The sequence below is a fragment of the Somniosus microcephalus genome, chromosome 6 (assembly GCF_052327205.1).
Source record: "Somniosus microcephalus isolate GS21.2 chromosome 6, FLI_Smic_1.0, whole genome shotgun sequence".
NCBI classification, from domain to species: Eukaryota; Metazoa; Chordata; class Chondrichthyes; order Squaliformes; family Somniosidae; genus Somniosus; species Somniosus microcephalus.
Window position 1 is genome coordinate 200,276,847 of NC_140992.1, and position 26,039 is coordinate 200,302,885.

The 26,039-nt window shown below is 43.6% G+C and overlaps 1 protein-coding gene across 2 annotated transcripts in view; it reads left to right on the forward strand.

Annotated features, from left to right (window-relative positions):
• Nucleotides 1-26,039, forward strand: part of znrf1 (zinc and ring finger 1) — a 373,364-nt gene that overhangs the window by 192,156 nt on the left and 155,169 nt on the right. The gene's annotated exons all lie outside the window — the stretch shown is intronic.

Genomic DNA, 26,039 nt, shown 5'->3' on the forward strand with positions numbered 1-26,039 from the left:
CGCCATTCCTGTACCTCTCCTGGTGGTGGGTTTCACGCGGTTTCCCCACGCCATTCCTGTACCCCTCCTGGTGGTGGGTTTCCAGGCCATTCCTGTACCCCTCCTAGTAGTGGGTTTCACGAGGTTTCCCCACGCCATTCCTGTACCCCTCCTAGTAGTGGGTTTCATGAGGTTTCCCCACGCCATTCCTGTACCCCTCCTAGTAGTGGGTTTCACGAGGTTTCCCCACGCCATTCCTGTACCTCTCCTGGTGGTGGGTTTCACGAGGTTTCCCCACGCCATTCCTGTACCTCTCCTGGTGGTGGGTTTCACGAGGTTTCCCCACGCCATTCCTGTACCCCTCCTGGTGGTGGGTTTCCAGGCCATTCCTGTACCCCTCCTAGTAGTGGGTTTCATGAGGTTTCCCCACGCCATTCCTGTACCCCTCCTAGTAGTGGGTTTCACGAGGTTTCCCCACGCCATTCCTGTACCTCTCCTGGTGGTGGGTTTCACGAGGTTTCCCCACGCCATTCCTGTACCTCTCCTGGTGGTGGGTTTCACGAGGTTTCCCCACGCCATTCCTGTACACCTCCTGGTGGTGGGTTTCACGAGGTTTCCCCACGCCATTCCTGTACCCCTCCTGGTGGTGGGTTTCACGAGGTTTCCCCACGCCATTCCTGTACCTCTCCTGGTGGTGGGTTTCACGAGGTTTCCCCACGCCATTCCTGTACACCTCCTGGTGGTGGGTTTCCAGGCCATTCCTGTACACCTCCTGGTGGTGGGTTTCAAGAGGTTTCCCCAGGGCACTCATAGTGGTGGGTTTAGAGCAGCATAGGTAGAGCTACAGAGAGCAGGTTACCCACCTGATGACTTGGCAAGGATAGTGTGCAGAGCAGGGAAGACTTTATCGAGAGGGAAAGGGAGAAAGTAACTTAAGAGGTAGTTATTATAATCACCTAAAAAGTTGAAAATACAGCTGGTCTTTTTAAATAGTTATGGAATAATACTGCAATACATGGACTATCTTTTGCAGTGTTGTGATTTTTGATATTTTGAATGTTGATATATCTAAGTTTGGGCATGTTCTTTGTCTCTAAAATAAAATTGCATTGAATTTTACTTCAACATATCAAAGCAAAAGATAATAGCAAGGTGGTGCTGTGGCCCCACCCACTTGCTGCGGGTCTGATCCTGCTTCTCTTTGACTCTCGCTTATCTCCCATTGTTCCAGGCCGCTCCATATATCTGTACTCTGTGTATAAAACTGGTCTGACGTTTGCTGTGAATTCTGTGGCAAGTTCCCACATTACTCTCTAATTCCAGTTTGCCACTGTCTAGTTTAAGGTCAATGTACAGAACTGTCAATGCAAGAGACAGGTAGTTGGAACAGTCAGCGTTATTCCTATCTATGCTGCTGATTTTGTCATTCTATTGGGGAACAACCCATCAATGAGAAAACACTGAGAATTGATGTTTCCTCTGCCACCAGGCCCTTCCAAAGTGAAGCGGACAAACTTATCAGCATAGATAGAAATAGTGCCGATTAATCTAACTCCTGGTCTCTCACAGAGCATTGGCATGCTGAATCTTGCTTTATCAATCTTCTCCATGTTTTGAGTGGTGGCAACTCAGCTTTCAACCAATGTGGGGAAGGTATAGCCTGGACGATTGCTGTCGAGAATCGCATCACAGACACTGATCTTCAGAAACTCCTCTTAGAAGAGGGAGCAGAGCAGCAGACCAGTGCAGTTAACTAATGTGGAATTAACACAATTTATAGTGCACACGTTGTCAGTTTTAAACATCATGCAGGTACATGTAGTGCAAGTATCAAAGCAGATGGGACTGGGCCAGGTGCAAAAATATTGATATAGCAAAGCCTTGATGCATGCAAGTTTTTCACTGTTCGTTGGAGTTTGATTATTGAAGATGCTGACTTTTGCATGCTGATGAAATCTATTTTACTTCGGTCATTATGATAGTTTTATGTTACAAACAATTGCTCCTATGAACATCTCCTCTAAAAACTGATGAAACACATGCCTGTGACAGGCTCACCTGAGTATTAGCAAAATCGGAGACTTGATTCTGTGCCAGCAATTCTGAGTATCATAACCTCTCCAGTATCTAGAAACAACAACTTTTGCTTCTACTGAGGTAGAATATTTCCACTGTCCAAAACCACCTGCTGAGATTTGACCGAACTCATCATACAAGTGAAATAGCAGGCACATGGAAGATCAAGCCACTGCTGCAGGACCTGAACTAACTTGTTGTCAGTCGGTCATTACAGCAAACTTAATTAATTTGAGAATCCTAGACAGACACTTTTTATTGACTTAATGGAAGCTTATTAATGCCTGTTCTTGATTTCTGCAGTGCAGCAGCAGGTAATTCAGAACGAGAATTTATGTTTTAATGACAAAATATGATCATTAAGACGAGCTGATGGTTTTCAACAGTGATATTAATTCATCAATAAGTGGAAAATGAAATGTTTCCTCAATATTGAACCCTCACATACAGACTCTGCTGAGAGCTTGGAATTTAATGAAAGCATAGAAGCAGTGACTGGATGCTTTTGAAATGTGCTGTGCAAATACGATTTGGCGTTTTAGGTGGCAGAACAAATTGATTACCACTAACGTAAAGGGAAAGACCTGCTTGGGTGCAGTAATGGCATTCTATGATTTCCAGTGTAATGATGGGCAGGACATCTATGCTGTATGACTGAAGACTGGTATGCCGTAGTTCCCATCTGTTGAGACCATGGCCGCGATTTTGCAAATGGATGCGGCTTGGGAGCGGGTCAGCTGGTTTCCGGGTTCCAGCCCTGCCCCCAACTGCATCCGGCCCAAGGACATGATTTTACGTCGATTGGCCTTGTTAAGCCCGCCCTGCGAGCTTGCCAGCCGATTAAGAGGAAGCCGGTCATTTGACGTCATTTGATGACGCGTCATCTGCCAGTTTTCTTAAAGGGACCACGCACAATTTTTCTTTGACAGCTCATTTCTCAGTGTTTGACAGCATTGAGGTGCTGCAATCACTATACAAAGGTGAGCTCTTGCACCCAGGCTCTCCAATGACTCCCTCCATAGGCTAGAACAGATGGCAGGTGAGGTTACAGAAGCAATCTGTTCCTGGTGGGAGAGGTTCTCCCAATGAGGTGGGACTAGACTGCTAATTCAAAACTTGTTACCTACAGAAAAGTGTAAATGCATTAAAAATGATTTTCCCAACATTTTCTTACCTCTGAAACTCACTAGTGCACCATTGGATCCTTCACACCACTTCTGCAGCTGGCATCAATGCAGAAACATTACAGCAGACTCGCAATACGCCACACTTAGCTGGCGTGGTGTCCAGACGTCGGGGAACCCGAGGCAGAAGCGGCAAAATTGAAAAAGAGCCTGTTAACAAGTATCAAGTACCCGTTAACAGGCAGGTAAGTGGCTATAATCCCCTTCCCGCCGCTAGAGTCCATGCACAAATCGGGGGCCCGACACTTGGGAAGATTGATTAGAGGCGGGTTGACAGCGGGTTTCCTACCCACTGTCAATCTTTGCGATTGTGACGGCAGTCCCACTCCGAGCACCGGCAAAATTCCGGCCTAAGTCTCATGCACCAGTAAGCTGGTGGGACTGTATCTGGGAAGACACCAATGGAAGAGTGACACAGGATAACAGCTGCAGTAGCTGGCAGAGAGACTGTAATGGCAGTCTATCAGTATGATGATATGTAAGCTTTGATTTTTCACAGGAAAGAAGTGCGTTGACGCACTATCGCTTGAGTTTGGCATTATGCAATAATCACCTTTTAGTAAAGTGTTCTTCCCCACCCCTATCATCATGTGTATATAAAGGATATATTCTGAACAACACACAAGTTCTTTATCTCCCATCAACAACAGGTGCCACTGTTGGTTCTGTATATGGAAGACCTGCGCAAGCACTGGATTAACACTTCAACATCTTCCAGATAAAATTCTAAACTTAGTTATGTTTCTATTTAATAATGACTGGTAATAAGAATACAGTTTAGCAACTGCACAGTGTTCTCTCTCCCTTTTCACAGAACCTTCTAGGTTTTGCTTCCTATGCCCAGCCTCCCTTCACCCAGGAATGGGTGGAATCACAACTCCACTGTTATACAGCTCAGTCCCTCAGGATCATTACGGCTTATCCTTTTTACAGAATTTTCTGTGAAGCGTAGTCATTTTTAACCTTTTTTCTCCTATCTGTTCAGTTTTGTTTGGTGGTTGATACAGAGCCCCTGGCAAAAGTTCAAAGGAGGGCCAGTAGAATGATCCCTAGTTTAAAAGCCCTTAGTTATCATGATGGGCTGAGAGAACTGGGTCTTTTTAATCTAGAAAAGCATAAGCTTTGGGGAGATTTAGTTGAAGTGTTTAATGTGATGATGGGACTAGACTGTTGGTGTGGACAGACTGTTTGAACTAGGTAGGTTAGGGAAAATGAGGGCTCATGTATAAAAGTTATATAAGCATAGATTCAGGTGCAAGCCTGTTGGTATATAAAGAGGTTTTGGTCTGCAATAATGAGAGCCTGGGCAGACCACATGAGCACTGTGTATAAATGAACAGCGCTGAGTTAATTACTGATCTATGTCTCAATCCGTGGGAGTATGGCATCAATTTTGGGGAAAACCTGCAGACCTTTCTGCTCAAGACCTTGTGTAACATGGACAAAATAAAGCTACAGGAATACATGATCTCAATCGTGAGACAACTCGGCTTTCTAACAAATAATACCCAGAAATAGATCTTGTGGGAATGTTTCGAGAATAAGAGGTTGCCAAGGTTTTTTTTGCAGTGTCCGTGCATTTAGATGTTTTCATTTTTTGGAACTATAAGTTTGTTTATGCTTTCCTTAAGTCTCCTCTCATAACCAGCAACATTTACAAGATCTGAGCAGAGGAGAGAGTAATCATCTTAGTAACTGCTTACTGGGAGAGAAAAAAAACTTGGGGGTTATGCATTTTTTCTCTGGGCATTGATTGACTCTTCAAGATGCTATACAGGATCTCTGGATGCAGGAAGATAGCCACCTATGTCCCCAGTGCTCTTTAGAGTCTGCACTTTATGGCTTGGCTCTTCAAAAGGACAATCTAACCAGGCAATGTTTATTTTCTTTAATGATTAAAAACTCTGGTGAGATCTTCAAATGATTGCACTTTATAAAAAAAATTCTCAATTTTTCCCCCTCTCCCGATTGTGCAGACTCCTCGCTGTAGTGTGGTTTCAGTGGGCTGCTTCCAACAACATGTGCACACTGCCATTATTCATCTATGAGACTCGATGGTGCATGGTAGCAGGCTATTTAACCACATGAGACATCACAGCTGCTCCAATCTGTCCACACCTGACAACTCATACATGTGCACTGACAAAGGTGGAGGGATGGCTCTGTTAATTAATGATGGTATTAGCACAATAGAGAGGGATGACCTAAGTTCAGGAAACCACGATGTAGAAGCAGTTTGGGTAGAGATGAGAAATAATAAAGGCAAGAAGTCACTTGTGGGAGTGGTGTACAGGCCCCCTAACAGTAACCACATGGTAGGATGGAGTATAAAGGAAGAAATAATGGGAGCTTGTCAGAAGGGTACGGCAATAATCATGGGGGATTTTAATCTGCATATAGACTGGAAAAATCAGATGGGTAAAGGTAGCATAGATGAAGAGTTCATGGAATGTTTTCGGGATAGTTTCTTACAACAGCATGTTCTAGAGCCAACCAGAGAGCAGGCTATACTAGACCTGGTATTGTGCAACGAGATAGGATTAATTAATGACCTCATAGTGAAGCAGCGGTCATAATATGATTGAATTTTACATTCAGTTTGAGAGAAGAGTGGGTCCAAGACTAGTATTTTAAACTTAAATAAGGGCAATTATGAGGGCATGAAAGCAGAGTTAGCTAAAGTGAACTGGCAAATTAGGTTAAGGGATAGGTCAACAGAGTTGCAGTGGCAGACATTTAAGGGGATATTTCAAAATATGCAGAATATATACATTCCAACAAGAAAGAAATATTCCAAAGGTAGGACCCACCATCCGTGGTTAACTAAAAAAGTTAAAGATAGTATTAAACTTAAAGAAAAAGCATATACTTGCGCAAAGATGGGTGGCAGGTCAGAAGATTGGATAGAATATAAAAAACAGCAAAGAATGACTAAAAGATTAATAAGGCGAGAAAAATTAGAGTACGAGAGAAAGCTAGCTAGAAATATAAAAACAGATAGTAAGAGTTTCTATAGATATTTAAAAAAGAAGAGTTAACAAAGTGAGCGTTGGTCCTATCAAAAGTGAGTCTGGGGAATTAATAATGGAAAATAAGGAGATGGCAGTTGAATTGAGCAGGTATTTTGCATCGGTCTTTACTATAGAGGATACAAGTAACATCCCAGAAATAGCTGTAAATCAGGAAATGGAAGGGAGGGAGGAACTCAAGAAAATTATAATCACCAGGGAAGTGGTACTGAGCAAATTGTTGGAGCTGCAGGCTGACAAGTCCCTGGGTCCTGATGGACTTCATCCCAGGGTATTAAAAGAAGTGGCTAGTGAGATAGTTGATGCGTTGGTTTTAATTTTCCAAAATTCCCTAGATTCGGGGAAAGTTCCATTCGATTGGAAAATAGCGAATGTAACTCCTTTATATTCAAAAAGGGAGGGAGACAGAAAGCAGGAAACTACAGGCCAGTTAACTTAACATCTATCATAGGGAAGCTGTTAGAAGCTATTATTAAAGATGTTATAGCAGGGCACTTAGAAAAGTTCAAAGTAATCAGGCAGAGCCAACATGGTTTTGTGCAAGGGAAATCATGTTTAACCAATTTATTGGAGTCTTTGAGGAAGTAACATGTGCTGTGGATAAAGGGGAACCGATGGATATACTGTACTTAGATTTCCAGAAGGCATTTGATAAGGTGCCACATCAAAGGCTTTTGCAGAAAATAAAAGCTCATGGTGTAGGGGGTAACATATTGGCATGGATAGAAGATTGGCTAGCTAACAGGAAACGGAGAGTAGGCATAAATGGGTCATTTTCTGATTGGCAAGATGTAACGAGTGGTCTGCCACAGGGATCAGTGCTGGGGCCTCAACTTTTTACAATTTATATAAATGACTTGGACGAAGGGACCGAAGGTATGGTTGCTAAATTTGCTGATGACACAAAGATAGGTAGGAAAGTAAATTGTGAAGACGACATAAAGAGGCTACAAAGGGATATAGATAGCTTAAGTGAGTGGGCAAAGATCTGGCAAATGGAGTATAATTTGGGAAAATGTGAAGTTGTCCATTTTGGCAGGAAGAATAAAAAAGAAGCATATTATCTAAATGGAGAGAGATTGCAGAGCTCTGAGATGCAGAGGGATCTGGGTGTCCTAGTGCATGAATCGCAAAAGGTTACTATGCAGATACAGCAAGTAATTAGGAAAGCTAATAGAATGGCATCGTTTATTGCAAGGGGAATTGAATACAAAAGTAGGGAGGTAATGCTTCAGTTATATAGGGCATTGGTGAGACCACATCTGGAGTACTGTGTACAGTATTGGTCTCCTTATTTAAGGAAGGATGTAAATGCATTGGAAGCAGTTCAGAGAAGGTTTACTAGACTAATACCTGGAATGGGCGGGTTGTCTTATGAGGAAAGGTTGGAGAGGCTAGGCTTGTATCCACTGGAGTTTAGAAGAGTAAGAGGTAACTTGATTGAAACATATAAGATCCTGAGGGGTCTGGACAGGGTGGATGTGGAGAGGATGTTTCCTCTTGTGGGAGAATCTAGAACTAGGGGTCACTGTTTAAAAATAAGGGGTTGCCCATTTAAGACAGAGATGAAGAGAAATTTTTTCTCAGAGGGTCGTGAGTCTTTGGAACTCTCTTCCTCAGAGGGCGGTGGAAGCAGAGTCTTTGAATATTTTTAAGGCAGAGGTAGATAGATTCTTGGTAAGCAAGGGAGTGAAAAGTTATCTGGGGTAGGCGGGAATGTGGCATAATCGGATCAGCCATGATCTTATTGAACGGCGGAACAGGCTCGAAGGGCTGAGTGGCCTACTCCTGCTCCTAATTCGTATGTTCGTATGTACAATAAAGATTGCTGGATAGTAACCAGGGATGGGGACACTGAAGTCAGTCATGGCACTGCCCACTACTGTGTGGCTGAGATTGGGTCACTCAGCATAGACTGTAGATCCACATGGACCTTCCTGCTCTGTAGGCTCAACTACTCATTAGATATACTAAGTGAGCCATTAGGGGGGGACTCAAGGTATTCACATTGAAGTGTATAAGTGGAGAAGCTTCATACATTCATGTCTGGATCCTAGCCATGATCTACCAAGGTGTGACTTTTTAGCTATTCTAACTTGTTCTTCAGGACCTGTCACCTAGCTCTCTTGAGAGTTCACATGGCAGCCTATTGCCTGCTTTTGGTAGGTGAGCACTGAAGATTACCCAGATTCACTAATAGCACTCAGTAGTCAAAGCATTTGTTTGATATTTAAATTTGAACAACGGAAGTCAAGGAAGTTGGAAGGAGAAAGAAGTCAAGTAGAAAAGTTGCATTTTTCTCAACCAAAGTTCAGGGAGTAGTCCAACAATGCTGGGAGAATTTGAAGTCCAGTATAGCAGTATAAATAATACTGTATGTGCAAGGTGTCATCTTGAAACTAGAATAAGCAGACTCACGACAAGCCAGGATAGTAGAGGCAACTTGCCAAAGACATGCACCAAAAGGCTGGAGCCAGCAGACTTCCCAGAAAGACAAAACTCCTTTGATCTAGCAGTTAAACTGCTAACCAATCAAAAAGTTGCCTACTTTCATAATGATGCCATCCAAGATGCAGACTTAATCAGGGAAAACATGTCTGCTATCTGTTGTCTTTGCTATATAAACTGAAAAAGGCTAACTTTACGAAGCGTTTACTGTAATCCTTGAATAACTAAATATTCTAATTCCGAACTGAATTATGCAGTTAAAATGGGCATGATTCCAAATTCCAAAATCAAAATATTCTGTTTGTGATTGTTAAATTATGACTATTTCTCTTTGACTATATAAAAGTAGTGTAATGAAATAGCTATGAATTTAAAAGTGGGAACAAAGAGCTTAAAATCAATTTGGATGGATATGGGGGAGCTATGGAATTTTGCAAGAATAGGAATAGAGTGTGGGACTTTAGAAATATAGAAACGTAGAGGATATGAGCAGGAGTAGGCCACTCGGCCCCTCGAGCCTGCTCCGCCATTCAATGCGATCATGGCTGATCATCCCAATTCAGCACCCTGTCCCTGCATTCTCCCCATATCCCTTGATCCCCTTAGCCTTAAGAAATATATCTAACTCCTTCTTGAATATATTTAATGAATAGGCCTCAACTGTCTTCTGTGGTAGAGAATTCCACAGGTTCACCACTCTCTGGGTGAAGAAATTCCTCCTCATCTCCGTCCTAAATGGCTTACTCCTTAGACTGTGACGCCTGGTTCTGGACTCCCCTGCCATTGGGAACAGCCTTCCTGCATCTAGTCTGTCTAGTCCTGTTAGAATTTTATAAGTTTCAATGAGATCCCCTCTCATTCTTCTAAACTCTAGCGAATATAAGCCTAATCGACCCAATCTCTCTCCATACGTCATTCCTGCCATCCCAGGTATCAGTCTGGTGAATCTTCGCTGCACTCCCTCCATGGCAAGAACATACTTCCTCCAGATAAGGCGACCAAAGCTGCACACAATACTCAAGGTGTGATCTCACCAAGGCCCTGTACAACTGCAGCAAGACATCCTTGCTCCTGTACTCGAATCCTCTCACTATGAAGGCCAGCATACCATTTACCTTCTTAACCGCCTGCTGCACCTGCATGCTTACCTTCAGCGACCGGTGCACAAGGGCACCCAGGTCTCGTTCCACTTCCCCTTTTCCCAATCTATTGCCGTTCAGATAATAATCTACCTTCCTGTTTTTGCCACCAAAGTGGATAACCTCGCATTTATCCACTGCATTATACTGCATCTGCCATGCATCTGCCCAATCGCCCAACCTGTCCAAATCGTACTGGAGTTTCTTTGCATCCTCCTCACAGCACACATGCCCACCCAGCTTTGTGACGTCTGCAAACTTGGAGATATTACATCTAGCTCCCTCGTCTAGATCATTAAAATATATTGTGAATAACTGGGGTCCGAGCACCAATCTCTGCGGTGCCTTCCACTCGGAGAAAGACCAGTTTTTTCCAACTCTTTGCTTCCTGTCTGCCGACCAGTTTTCTATCCGCCGACCAGTTTTCTATCCAAGTCAGTACCTTACCCCCAATCTCGCGCTTTAACTTTGCACGCTAGTCTCTTATGCGGGACCTTCTCGAAAGCCTTCTGAAAGTCCAAATATACCACATCCACTGGTTCTCCCTTATCTATTCTACCAGTTACATCCACAAAAAAATCCAGTAGATTAGTCAAGCATGATTTACCTTTTGTAAATCCATGTTGACTTTGTCCGATCCTGTCACTGTTTTCCAAGTGCTCTGCTATTACATCTTTTATAATGGACTCTAGCATTTTCCCCACTACCGATGTCAGGCTTACCGGTCTGTAATTCCCCATTTTCTCTCTACCACCTTTTTTGAATAGTGGGGTTACATCAGCTACCCTCCAATCTAAGGGAACTGGTCCAGAGTCTATAGAATTTTGGAAGATGACCAGCAATGCGTCTACTATTTCTAGGGCCACTTCCTTAAGTACTCTAGGATGTAGATTATCAGGCCCTGGGGATTTATCAGCCTTCAATCCCGTCAATTTCCCTAACACCATTTCCCTACAAATACTGATTTCTTTCAGTTCCTCCCTTTCATCAGACCCTATGTTCCCCGACATCTCTGGGAGGTTATTTGTGTCCTCCTTTGTGAAGACAGAACCAGAATATGTATTTAACTCTGCCATTTCTTTGTTCCCCATTATAAATTCCCCTGATTCTGACTGCAAGGGACCTACGCTTGACTTCACCAATCTTTTTCTCTTCACATATCTATAAAAGCTTTTACAGTCAGTTTTTATGTTCCTTGCAAGCTTACTCTCATATTCTATTTTCCCTTTCTTAATTAATCCCTTTGTCCTCCTTTGAATCCTAAACTGCTCCCAATCCTCAGGTTTACTGCTTTTTCTGGCCAATTTATATGTCTTCTCCTTGGATCTTATGCTATCCCTAATTTCCCTTGTTAGGCACGGTTGAGTCACCTTTTTTGTTTTATTTTTATGCCAAACTGGGATGAACAAATTCTGTAGCTCATCCATGCGGTCTTTGAATGTTTGCCATTGCCTATCGACAGTCAACCCTTTGAGTGACATTCCCCAATCAATCCTACCCAACTCGCGCTTCAGACCATCGTAGTTTCCTTTATTTAAATTCAGGACCGTAGTCTCTGAGTCAACTACTTCATTCTCCATCTTAATGAAGAATTCGATCATATTATGATCGCTCCGACCCAAGGGGCCTCATACAACAAGATTGCTAATTAATCCTTTCTCGTTACATAATACCCAGTCTAAGATGGCCTGATCTCTGGTTGGTTCCTCGACATATTGGTCCAGGAAACCATCCCGTAAACACTCCAGGAACTCCTCCTCCACAGTATTGTTACTAATTTGGTTAGCCCAATCTATATGTAGATTAAAGTCACCCATGATGACTGCTGTGCCCTTATTGCACGCTTCTCTAATTTCCCTTTTAATGCCATCCCCAACCTCCGCATTACTGTTTGGAGGTCTATATACCACTCCCACTAATGTTTTCTGCTCCTTGGTATTTCTCAGTTCTACCCATACAGATTCCACATCATCAGAGCTAATATCCTTCCTTACAATTGTGTTAATCCCTTCTTTAACCAGCAATGCTACCCCACCTCCCTTTCCTTTTTGCCTATCTTTCCTGAATATTGAATACCCCTGTTGATGTTGAGTTCCCAGCCTTGGCCACCCTGGAGAAATGTTTCCGTAATTCCAATCAAATCATATTTGTTTACCTCCATTTGCGCAGCTAATTCATCCACCTTATTAGGAATGCTCCTCGCATTAAGACACAAAGCCTTCAGGCTTGTTTTTTTAATGCTCTTAGACCTATTAGAATTATTATTTACTGTGGCCATGTTTGATTTAAACCATTGATTTCTCTGACTGCCACTTTTGTTTTTCTCCTTCCTATCTTGTGCTTTTATCCTTGTTTCCCTTTCCTCTGTAGATAGAATGTTCCCGATGGTCGGAGAGTCCAGAACCAGGGGTCATAGTCTGGGGATGGGGGGGGTGGGCCATTTGGGACAGAGATGAGGAGGAGTTTCTTCACCCAGAGAGTGGTGAACCTGTGGAATTCTCTACCACAGAAGGCGCTTGAGGCCAAGTCTTTAAATATATTCAAGAAGGAGTTAGATATATTTCTTAGAGCTAAAGGTATCAAGGGATATGGGGAGAAGGCAGGTACGGGGTACTGAGTTTGGATGATCAGCCATGATATCATCGAATGGCGGAGCAGGCTCGAGGGGCCGAATGGCCTACTCCTGCTCCTATCTTCTATGTTTCTATGTCACCCTGCTCAGGTTCCCAACCCCCTGCCATTTTAGTTTAAACCCTCCCCCAGAGCACTAGCAAACACTCCCCCTAGGACATCGGTCCCGGCCCTGCCCAGGTGCAAACCGTCCGGTTTGAACTGGTCCCACCTCCCCCAGAACCGGTTCCAATATCCCAGGAATTTGAATCCCTCCCCCTCACACCATTCCTCTAGCCACGTATTCATCTGAAATAGCCTTCTATTTCTACTCTGATTAGCACGTGGCACTGGTAGCAATCCTGAGATTACTACCTTTTGAGGTCCTATTTTTTAATTTACCTCCTAACTCCCTATATTCAGCTTTTAGGACCTATCCCGTTTTTTACCTATATCATTGGTACCTATATGCACCACGACAGCTGGCTGTTCACCCTCCCCTTCCAAGATGTTCTGCAGCCGCTCTGAGACATCCTTGACCCTTGCACCAGGGAGGCAACACGCCATCCTGGAGTCTCGTTTGCGACCGCAGAAACGCCTATCTATTCCCCTTACAATAGAATCCCCTATTACTATAGCTCTACCCCTCTTTTTCCTCCCGTCCTGTGCAGCAGAGCCACCCCTGGTGCCAGGAAGTTGGCTGCTGCTGCCTTCCTCTGATAAGCCATCCCCCCCAACAGTACTCAGAGTGGTGTATCTGTTTGAGAGGGGGATGTCCACAGGGAACCCCTGCACTACCTGCCTGTACCTAGTACTCTGTCTGTTGGTCACCCGTTCCCTTTCTGCCTGTCCAATCTCTGCCTGCGGTGTGACCAACTGATCAAACGTGATATCCACGACGTCCTCAGCCTCGTGAATGGTCCAGTATGTATCCAATCGCAGCTCCAGCGCCGCAATGCGGTCTGCCAGTAGCTGCAGCTGGACACACTTCCTGCACACATAGTTGTCAGGGACACAGGAAGTGTCTGAGTTCCCACATAGCACAGGAGGAGCATACCACGGCACCGGGCTGTCCTGCCATGACTTACCCTTTAATTAATTGCAATTAAATTAAATTAAATCAAATCAATCCCACCAATTACACTACAGTTAAATGGTATATTTAAGGGCCCTGGTTTACAAACAGTCCCCGCTACACCACAGAGACTTTAGAAACTATAAACCACAGTTAAAGTTTAAAAAGAGAGAAATACTCACCAAACAATCACTTACCTGCTTTCTGGTGATGTCACACTTCGATTACTTTTTACTTCTCTCCCTCTCTCTGAGACTGGAGATTAGTAAGCCTACCTGAGCCTCCGCCGCTCTTTTGTACCTCGCCGCTCCGAGACTCCCGCCGCTCCGAGATTCCCGCTGCACTGAGGCCTACCTTAGCCTCCGCCGCTCTTTTGTATCCCACCGCTGCTCCGAGATTCCCGCCGCACTGAGGCCTACCTGAGCCTCCGCCGCTCTTTTGTATCCCGCCGCTGCTCCAAGATTCCCGCCGCACTGAGGCCTACCTGAGCCTCCGCCGCTCTTTTGTACCTCGCCGCTCCGAGACTCCCGCCGCCGCTCCGAGATTCCCGCCGCACTCATATTATGATCGCTCCTCCCCAAGGGGCCTCGCACAACAAGATTGCTAATTAATCCTTTCTCATTACTGTACATAATACCCAGTCTAAGATGGCCTGATCTCTAGTTGGTTCCTCAACATATTGGTCCAGGAAACCATCCCGTATACACTTTTAGGAATTCCTCTTCCGCAGCATTGTTACTAATTTGGTTAGACCAATCTATATGTAGATTAAAGCCACCCATGATAACTGCTGTGCCCTTATTGCACGCGTCTCTAATTTCCCGTTTAATGCCATCCCCAACCTCAGCATTACTGTTTGGGGGTCTGTATACAACTCCCACTAATGTTTTCTGCCCCATGGTATTTCTCAGCTCTACCCATACAGATTCCACATCATCAGAGCTAATATCCTTACTTACTATTGTGTTAATCTCTTTAACCAGCAATGCTACCCCACCGCTTTTTCCTTTTTGCCTGTCCTTCCTGAATATTGAATACCCCTGGATGTTGAATTCCCAGCCTTGGTCACCCTGGAGCCATAATCCCAATTATATCATATCCGTTTACATCTATTTGTGCAGCTAATTCATCTACCTTATTACGAATGCTCCTCGCATTAAGACACAAAGCCTTCAGGCTTGTTTTTTTAACACTCTTAGACCTTTTAAATTATTGTTTACTGCGGCCATGTTTGATTTACACCCTTGATTTCTCTGACTTCCACTTTTGCTTTTCTCCTTCCTGTCTTTTGCTTCTATCCTTGCTTCCCTTTGTATGGGGAGGACACTGGCTGTGGCATTTTGGATAAGTTATAATTACTGGCCGATGAAGGTGGATAGGCTAGCTCGAGAGCATGGAGAAATTGATCCTCAAAGTGATCAAGGCACCGATTCGGGTTTCAGCAGGGATTGGAAGAGGTATGGCAGAGCCAGTTGCTGTTATGAAGGTGAAAGAAAGTGGTCTTGTTGGTGGAATGCATGTTGTGAAGGAAGTTCAACTTGGGGTCAAGCACTACACCAAGGTTCTATATTCTGGACTGAGGCTGAAGTGGCAGACTGGGAGGTTGAGTCAAGACTAACTATGTGGGTGCTGAGAGCTGAAGAACTTGGCTTCAGTTTTGTTGACATTAAGCTGGAGGAGATTTTGTTTCAACCATGTCCTAATGTTTGAAAACAGTTGGAGTTTATCAACAACCTTGGGATTGATGGAGGAGGTATAGAGGTAAAACTGGGTGTCATAAGCATATGACACTATGGTTCCAAATGATTTTGCCAAGTGGTAACATAGACGATAAAAAGGAGATCAAGGATGGAGCCCAGAGATGCACTGGAGGTGACCATGTGGGTAGTGGTGGAGAAACCTTTGGAGGAAATGGAAGGTCTTCAATGTGATAGTTATAATTGGAGCCGGGAGAGCACACAACCACGAAGGTTGACTGCCGAGGAGAAATGCTGGAGATGGATGGATTAGGTAGCAGTATGAAAGGCATTGAGAATGAGCCACGCTCAGTTGCCAAGGATGTTATTTGCAACTTTGATCCGTGCATTCTTGGTTCTGTTGGCAGGGTGGAAGCAAACACACTCGAACAAAAACTGTTGGGAGACGGGAAGGTAGTTGAGGCAATGATGTGTTCTACGACTTCTGACAGAAAGGGAAGCATGACTATACCTAGAGGGAATGGCCAAGATAGGAGTCATTTTTTTGAGAAGTGGAGCAATAATGACTTTTCAAGACAGACGAGACTGTACTGTAAGATAGGGACATGATGTCAGAGAGTGTGAGTGATCAGAAATCTGGAAAGGAAGGATAAAGGAGCAGGTGGTATGCTTCATGGACGCAAGTTTATTGAGGGTGGAATATGGGGAAGCGCTGTCTGGAATAGGGCTGGGAATCTAGGGAGATACGGGATGGTTGGAGAAGGCATGCTTAGTGCTTGATATATTTGGGATGAGTCAAGTGTTAAGTGGGACCTTTTTTAATTAAGTTAGTTAATATAGGGTGACTTGAGCAAAACTAGGTATCACAAATGAACATCCTAGACACAAGCCTAAATCATAATCTATTATTCCTGTACAAGCAAGTTCAGCATCCCTTTATTTTGACTTTCTGGAACTCTGACTTCATACCTCTCCTTATCTTTACTTAAATTACACCAGGCTTATGAAGGTCAGTTTACATGTTGATTGAACAGAATCCAATGTTCCTCATGGTTTATTTTTTTCAATCTCCGAACAGCCCATGCATTGGACATAATTGAATTTTCAGCACTTGTCTTGGTGTGAAAATCCATACCAAACGTCAAGAGATTCCAGTGGACTGGCTATGTTGGCCTGATTTCAATCACATTTGCTTCAGAGCTGGTTTTAAACCAGTATTATACTTAAATTGAATTTTCTTTCTTTACACCTACCCACTTTGGTTTTCGCACAACTGTAACTTTGAAAGGGAACTTTGCTGGAATGTAAATAGAATGGCTGAACAAGGTGACAAAAAGAAACAGTCTCGTTTACATACTAATCTTATTGAACTGTGGTCAAGGGTATCCATTTTTATTGCCAATTTAAAAGGCCAATTTTTTTTCAAGTTTTAATTTGTGTTTTTATTTTGAATATTGCTAAAACTCACAGAAATCAGTGATGGACTTTAAAAAAGAAACAATTGTGGCGGAGCCACCAAGAGACACTGAACAATCAGTAATAATTCCTTTAACCACTCTGTAGTGCAGTTGTGGACTGCACCTTTAAGCTGTATGTAGTTCTTGTATTTCTGCGTGATGACGTCATGACGCCGATCACATGACCCCCCAGTTGGCGCGGAAAGCGTGATGACGTCATGACGTCGGTTTCCAGTATTTAGAGGCAGTCTTGGAGAGGCTGGAGACCTGCACAGACCTGCTGACATCTGCTCTTGTAGTTTATTAGTTAAAGTAATTTGTTTATTAAAGCTTGATTATTTCGTTTCACTGCGTTGGACTTCGTTATTCGGATAGGAACTTCCGTTCCTACATTGGTGACCCCGAGCTCGTTGGACAACTTTCTTTGAGATACTCATAATGAACACGAACGCCGTTGCCCTTAAATTGCCGCAGTTCTGGGAACAGCAACCAGAAGCATGGTTTTTCCAAGCAGAAGCCCAGTTTGCTATCCGGGACATTACAGCGGATTCAACCCGTTATTATTACGTGGTTTCCGCTCTGGACAGCGCCACGGCTTCACGGGTCATCAGCATCCTGGGGAATCCACCGGCAGAGGGCAAGTATGAAGCTTTAAAAGATCGTTTGCTACAGGTGTTTGGTTTAACTAAGTCGGAGCGTGCACTCAAGATTATCGCAATGCCCGGTCTTGGGGACTCAAAACCATCAGAATTGATGAGCCAAATGCTCACGCTTTTGGGTTCGGAGCCCCAATGTTTTTTATTTCGAGAGCTCTTCCTCTGCCAGCTACCCGAGCCGGTTCAGGCAGTCTTGGCCAGTTCTACGATTACGGACTGTGCCGAGCTGGCTGCAGAGGCAGATAAGACTTTTATGGTCATACAGCAGAGTTGCGCAGCAACGAGGCGTCTTTCCCCTACGCGAGCAAAGTCCAGCCCTCCTCCAGCAGGCTGGTGTATGTACCACGCCCGTTTTGGCGCCAAAGCTCGACGCTGCCGTCCACCCTGCAGTTGGGTTGAAAAAAAGTCTCCAGCAGACTCACAAACTTCGATGAAGAAGAGAGGGGCTGACAAACACACCCAGTTCACCATGGCAGTCGGTTCAGCAGGAAAACTCCTCTATATTACTGATTCCAGAACAGGGCGACGATTCTTGTGTGATACTGGTTCTCAGTGCAGTATTTTGCCAGTTTCAAAGTTAGATCTACAATCCGGCGGTCACGGCCCTTCCCTCGAGGCAGCCAATGGTGCGGCCATTCGCACGTTCGGTAAACAGACAGTTAAATTAACTCTTGGAGGTCAACGTTTTGTATGGGAATTCATAACGGCTAAAGTATCACAGGCCATCCTGGGGGCTGATTTTTTTTGTGCCTATGGTTTTCTGGTCGACGTCCAACATTGTCGACTCATTAATGCATCTACTTTCCATGCGGTGCCTTGTCACCGCAGTACTGCTGTCTCCTGGTCGGTTGCCTGTGCGGTTCCATCGCAGGAAGGGTTTAGGCGCCTACTTGGCGAGTTCCCGGGGCTCACCAGGCCTACATTCTCGGCAGCAGTCGCGAAGCACGGTGTGGTGCATTATATCACCACAACGGGATCACCTGTTTACGCTCGGGCACGAAGATTGGAACCCAGAAAGCTTATAGCCGCAAAGGCAGAGTTTCAGATTATGGAGCGCCTTGGGATTGTCCGACGCTCCGACAGTCCTTGGTCTTCCCCATTACACATTGTACCTAAACCAGGTGGCGGATGGAGGCCTTGTGGGGATTACAGACGCCTTAACGAAGCCACCATGCCGGATAGGTATCCAATACCGCATATACAGGATTTTTCGGCCCATTTGGCCGGCAACTCAATATTTTCCAAAGTAGATCTCGTTCGTGGATATGTAAGGTGGTGCTGTTGCTGGGCTGACCACGGCTCCGCCGTTTTGGCCATTGCAAAAGTGAGCGGTTTATGGTCCACAAATACAGTAAACGGACGCCCTTCTAGGAGAAAACGAAAATGCCGGATGGCCAAAAACAAGGCCAGCAACTCCCTATCAAAAGTGCTATATTTTCGCTCATTTTTACGCAGTTGGCAGCTAAAAAAGGCCAATGGCTGCCAAGTCCCGTCAACCCATTGTTCCTGCACTGCCCTGATGGCGTAATCGGAGGCATCGGTAGTAAGGGCGATGGTTGCACCCGGGAGTGGGTGTGCAAGCATAGTTGCATCTGCCAATGCCGCCTTGGTGTTCAGGAATGCCTGGTCCATCTGTGGTGTCCAAATGATAACATCTTTACCCGACTTCCCTTTAAGTGCTTCGTACAGCGGCTGCATTAATTGGGCTGCCTTGGGGACAAAACGATGATAAAAATTTACCATCCCCAGGAACTCCTGAAGAGCCACCAAGAGACACTGAACAATCATTAAACCTCCTGCACGTTTGACGCTGTCTGTTAAAGAGAATTCTGGGGGGGCGCCTGTGGCGGAGCCACCAAGAGACACTGAACAATCAGTAATAATTCCTTTAACCACTCTGTAGTGCAGTTGTGGACTGCACCTTTAAGCTGTATGTAGTTCTTGTATTTCTGCGTGATGACGTCATGACGCCGATCACGTGACCCCCAGTTGGCGCGGAAAGCGTGATGACGTCATGACGTCGGTTTCCAGTATTTAGAGGCAGTCTTGGAGAGGCTGGAGACCTGCACAGACCTGCTGACATCTGCTCTTGTAGTTTATTAGTTAAAGTAATTTGTTTATTAAAGCTTGATTATTTCGTTTCACTGCGTTGGACTTCGTTATTCGGATAGGAACTTCCGTTCCTACACAATCAAGCTAAATGGCCAACCACAACTATATACCCGGTTTATGGACACCACATATGGGGCTCACCATCAGACTCTCGCTACATTCCTGGATAGCTTTTTTAAAATTAAAAGTAAAATGTTTACTGTGGCTCCAGCCACTTATCTGCCATTATGCTAGTGAGATAATGGCCCAGATTTTGCTGCCAATGTAACGACGAATTTAATGGTGCTCGCTGTTATTAATGTGTAAATCGTCCAGCAAATCGTGGTGAAGAAGAGATACCCCGTGTATTGCGAATCACCACAAGTTGCTGGATCATTTTCTCCGCTCCAAAGTTAGTCTCGCAGAAGCAGTAACTCGCCCTCAACCTCCACATGAGTTTCATAATGCACAAATGCTGCAAATTTAATTGCCAAGTAAACTCGCCGCAGGGTGTTAGGGCTGCTACTTAATAGCACAAGTACCTTTTTGTTCAGATTTATGTTCCTCTAATCCCACTCAACCTCTCCGGCCCAGAAAAGCAACAATTTAAATTGTGGAGCCTCATTCTTTTTAAAATATAATTTTTTTTTCTTTTCTGTTCTGTCTCTTTTTTCTCAATCCAATTATTCTTTCCCTCTTTATTTCTCTTTCTGTACCTGATTTGACTCTAATTCACCCTATTTCTTTCTCCGTCATTCCTCTGTTTCAGGTGGCAATCTTGCTTTTAGTGTGTGACCTCAAGTCTTCAGGAGTCTATCAGTGAGGTAGCTATGTTGGTTCCTGTCCTTGTTCAGTATCTAAGTAGGAATGAAAGGCTAATGTTTGCTGTGGTATAATGAATGTAGCAGTACCCAACGAAGATCCAATCTCCTTACAAAAATATCCAAATTACACAGCTTTCGTTTCTTTTCCTGACTAAAATTGGATCCAGAGATGCATGCATATCGTAACTGTAATTATCACGGCATGTACAGCACGCAATACATGTGACCGTTGTGTGCGCTTCCCCGGGCCTCATTTTGTGATAACAAAGCACTGAAGAATTTTTGGAAGGATTTTTTCTTCTCAAATTCAAAGGATTTTTTTTACTGATTCATCACCAGGAAAAAATCGGGTAGCTTATAGGTGGAAATTGACTTAAAAACTGATTTAAGTGATCATTACCTGTCGCGCTTTGCACTTGTGCACTAAACCAGCTACACTCCCAGATTTGTGTAAATGGCAATTTGTTATTAAAATCAAACCTCGTGGAGGAATGAACCAGTAATTCTGAAATTGATGAATTGCCGATGAGCGAAATTATTTGCTTGTAATGGATTATAACCCTCAATACCTGGGTATTGTAAAACTATCATTTTTGGTATGCAGAGATGATTGACATTGAGCACATCCAGCAAGTTCATTTTAATCAGAATCCCAAGGCTTATTTAACGCTGACTTGTGAGCTTGATGGTGAAGCTTTGTGCATACATTTAGAAATGGGGTCAGCAGACAACTGCAGCAGCTGATGGGATTGGAGCATTTTTCACTTCATAGGTCTGCATTTATCCAGTGATGCGTGGCATCGTGAATCTGACCCAGGTTCCTCTTGGGACTTTTCATGATAACTTGGGTATCTTCTTAATGCTTGTTCTTTAGTTGATATTCCTGTTTTAGATTTTGCAGACTGACATTATTTTTTCCCGGACAAAGTTAACTCTCAAAATTCACATTAGAAATTACATTTTGGCCAAATTCTGAAACCCCATTTGTGTCGTTTATGACATTCGGGAGTTTTGCAATAATAGTAATTTAATTTTTCTCTCAACACTTGGATTTTCTATTCTTTTTACGCTCTTGCCTTAAAGTCAAGTTTTCAGTTGGGAGTAAGTCTAATTGCACACTAGTCTTTCAGGATTCTAACCCTTTTGCTGTACTACAGATTCTCCAGTAAGAGACATATATCCAGGGTGAATCATCAGTTCTTCCAATATGAGAAAGTAACTTCTGGATAGGTTTTGCTGTTCTCCCTGCCCCGAAACATAAAAAGCACAGAAAATGTTAATGTGGTTTACAACCTAAGGCAAGATCTTCAAAGCTCCAACCAGCAGTCGTAGAGTGATGAGGGAGATGCTTGTGCTTAGTGCCATCATCTCCATAGATTATCTCTCGTTCTCTTTCTATTTAATTCTCATCGTTCTTTTACATGCCACTCAACCCATTGGCAGTTAGCTTGCATGACTTTGTGCCTTCAGCTACATTGGTAATGTAAATTGATTTCTCTTGTTTAATCACCAGTCTTGATGTTTTTTATTCTGAAGATTTACTAGATTGAATTTATCATGTGTTGATGTTCCCTGTGTATCTGCACTTGAGTAATGGATGGAGAGAGAAGTCAGTAAACTGTAACTGACAATTGCATCTCTTAATTCACTTTAGTTTGATCTTGAAGGCCACAAAAAGCATGCAAACTACTGATCAGAACAAGTATGGTACAAAATGTGTAAATTAAGAAATTCCCATAAAGTTTATTGTTTGAATATTCCTGTGCAAATTCAATTCCTATTCCTTTGCATATTCAAATCCTATCTTTCTACCAGTAGGTATTTGTAATGTCTGCACTACTCTTGTCACTTAGCTTACTCTTCTCCTGCATGGATCTATCTTCAAGTCTCTCTTTTTAAAAAAATTCTGCTTCTATCTTTCTGCTGTCCTTGGTTCTGTTTCTTCATTTAGTAATATGACCTGTGGAGTCCTAATCAACCAAAATCCTTGATGATGCTGAGCTTGTGACTACCCGTGTCAAGCCAGCAAACTTTTCTCCTTTGCAGAAATTCAAAATAATTTTAAATTGCAACAAACATTGTCAGTACTAATAGGACAAATGAAGTATTTGTGACTTATGAGTCTTGCACCAATGATTTTTTTTATAACTGTGTAACCCACTGCTTTTTCACATTTTAAGAACATAACAATGAGAAAAGGACATTTTGCCCATCAAGCCCACTCCTTCTATCGAACATGTACAACCTATCCCAACATGGAGTTCATCACATCCGTTTTATCTCCTGTAGGAAAGTTCTGTGTTAATATTCCCTCATGCCCACAGGTAATTGGGTAATACTCCAATATATTAATTTGTTCATCCTTCGTCAGCGGGAGGTTAGCAATGGCGGTGGTAATCGTTAGCGCCCCCCCCCCCCCCGACTTACTGCCGGACATAGGGGGGCCTACCTGCGGCTGGAGCGGCGCTAATTTAAGGCGAGGTGCCGGGCGGCCATTGTTGTTGCTGGCCACCTGCCCCCGTTGCTGTCCCCGGCCTTCTGACCAGCCCCCCCCCCCCACCGCAGAGTGCCGGCTGCGCTTCCTGAGCCCGGCACTTCTCGAGTGCCGGGCTCTTTTGCCGGCACTGCAATCCCTGGTGGCCCAGCTGGGCCCCGGGTTGCGCTGCGCAAGGCCCCTCCCCTTTAAGAAGGGGAGGAAGGCCTCCAGTACCGCAGCCGCGACATGTCGCAGAGCGTGGCAGCACGATATTCTCTCGCAGCGCCCCGCTTCCCCCTTGGAGCGCTACTGATGAATTTCGGCCGCGGGGGCGCTAAAACCCGGCGAAGTTAGTGCCCCAAAGGGGGCACGACTCAATTTTTCCCCCTTGGTCTTCATCTTTACCTGGTTGTATCAATTTATATCTGTATTTGTGGTTGTAGCCACACCTTAGACAAATATTCTTTTCACTGTGTTTAATATATTACCAGCTTTTTTAATGCCGTGAAAATGTATTTATTCTTTACTGTATATTCATTAACTGCAATAAACGTAGTTTTAGGACTATTAATTGATAATTGATTTTACTGGCTAAATCCAGATGCAAATATTGTATTGATGACTACATAACAAAAAGCACACATAATAGTCCACTTTGAAAAGTCCCATCAGCAAGAACTGATCTTCCTTCAGAAGTTATTTCCAACCATTGAACTAATTGTACTATATCAATGTTGGCTTACAACTGTAAATTTTAAAGAATAAAACTTTGTTTTTAGCCCTAGACAAATGATTTATTGGAATTCTCCCCCCCCCCCCCCCCAAGTATTTAAGCAGGATGTAGAGTTTAACCTTTTGAACCAAAACAGTTTATAAAGTTACTGCACCAGAAATAATGACACTCAAACACCTTAATGAATCTCTCACTATTCAAGCGAGAACTGGTCCTGTTTCTGGCTGGGGCGGGGATCACCTCTTACAGAAGGTAGGTACTGCAGGGAATTCAGGGCCAGAGTGATCTGGACTAGTTTTGATCGCCTAGATTGGTCGGAGAGAAATTTGCCAGATTTTCCCCCCAAATTGGCCTGTTTTTTCCCCCTGTTTTTTCTCAGGAGATCACATGGTTTTGGGTGGAGTGCATACACAAGGTATTGCAATTGTGTGGGACAGGCTCAATAGACCAGAGGGTCTTTAGCTGTCCGTCATTGTTCGTGTGACTAAAAATGGAAGGAGAGGAATTTCGGGCCAGGTTATTACCTCCCATTATAGAACTATTTCTATTTTAGAAATTAATAGATTTAATATTTGGCATTCATGGTAATTCTGGTTCTTGAGAACTAGTCATGTTAAAACAGAAAAGGGAAACCTTGGCCCATAAACAAGTTCCGATGTAAAGTTTGTCCATTGAAATTTTATATCAGGCTTGTACAATCTAAATATTACATACTGCTGCAGTCTCCAGTCTTTGAAAGTCATACATGCTCTCTTTCATTTGATAGTCGTGTTCAAAAGTAAATTATTTTCAGGACAATAATGATGCATAAAAATTGACTGAATTTAAATCTGTTGCCGCTTTTCAACTTCCTTGTGAATATTTTTGTGTTGATCCAACATTTATTAGCTGCAGAATATAAAAATTCTAGCAAACTACATCCTCCCCTCCTCCCCCCCCCCCCCAATAAGGGAATTAAAATCTGGCTTTGATGCAAGTTGGAGAAACTGAATTTATCTGTATTTTTTCAGACCTAAACAAATAACATTTAAAAAAAAAAGTCCAACTCTCTTGACCTAAAAAGAATAGACTTAATAAGATTGAGTTAATTGAACTAGATTGAATGAAAAATGTACTCGTTAATATGTCGGATTCTCTTAATTCCTTTTTTACTATTATTGCATATATGGATGGCAGTTTGTCCAGCCTATAATTAACACCAGCTGAATGTAATTTATTATTAACCCATTGACATTTATAAATTGTTTAATAAAAACTCTTTTTAATGCCTTTTACTGGAACACTGCTATCCAACTTGTTTGCAGCATACTTTGATTCTGACCATGATTACATTAGGTAAGTGGAATGCCTGATTTCCCAATGAAAAGGAAGTAATAAATCTCCAGACCATGATACGGTGCCAGAATAATTAGTTTTGATTAACTCGATGGATAGCATATATATAGTCTACATATTACTGCAGAATAGTTTAGTTTGCATTGTTATGCAAAATAAGACTGGTAATTTAATGTTTTGTGCTGTGTTCCTGTACTCACTGGCAACTGTGTTGAGGGTGCCCAAATCATTTCACATGGAGTGACTTACAGCTGATAGTGAGAGGGTACTTTCGTGTGGCCACTTGAGTTGGGTTCAAACCTAAATCCCACAAGCAAAAGGATAGTCTCCCTACCAACATACCGCCCAATCAATTGCATCTTAAATTTGGTACATGGGACCCGCGTTTCATTGAAAACCCATTCTAGAGGCTGAATTTTGCCGGTGCTCCAAGAGTGCGGGTTTGGAGGTGAGACTGCGGGTCGGTATCCTGCTGTAAACCCGCCGCCTTGTTAGTTTCCAAAGTGTCGGGTCTGTCATCCCTGAACAGACCCGACACCAAGCGGCGGGTCAGCCAATTTAGATTGTTAGAAGCTTATTAAAAGGTAGTTAAGAACCATTTTACCATGTACTTGCTATTTTACCAGGTTTTCAACGAGGTTCCCGGAGCGCGGCTATCACGTCAGGTAAGTATGTCGGGTTCTCAGTGACTGTGAATTACTGTGAATAGGTGAAAGCTGCAGAAGTGGTCTAAAATCTACCATTTCACAGCTGTTCACTTCCCAATCTTAGAAGCTGGAGCATTAATGATTTGGAGCCCACTTTTGTGCTTTATGCACTTTTTTGAAGTGTTTGGAGTAATCTCTGTATCCACTGTCACTTCCTTGGAACAACCTATCTCAACATTGACAGATTACTTCTGTCATCTCAACCTCACCTGCCATCTATTCCATCAACATCATTGCCCTTGAAAAAAATCTCACCTTGGTCCTCAGAATCCCAACACAATCAGCCCCAACACCAGCATCACCGGGCACACCAGCAGCACCAACATCCACACCAGGCTTCTCCGCATTCAACTGATACTGCAGTGGACACAGGGCATCATCACCCGTGCACATTGCTGCCCAGGACGCCAGCGATGACCTCACCATGTCCCGATTAGCTTCACTTAACACTGTACACCCTGGCTGCCACATGATGCACCAGGTTGGCACCACCCAACACCAGCACCATAAAACATCCCTACAA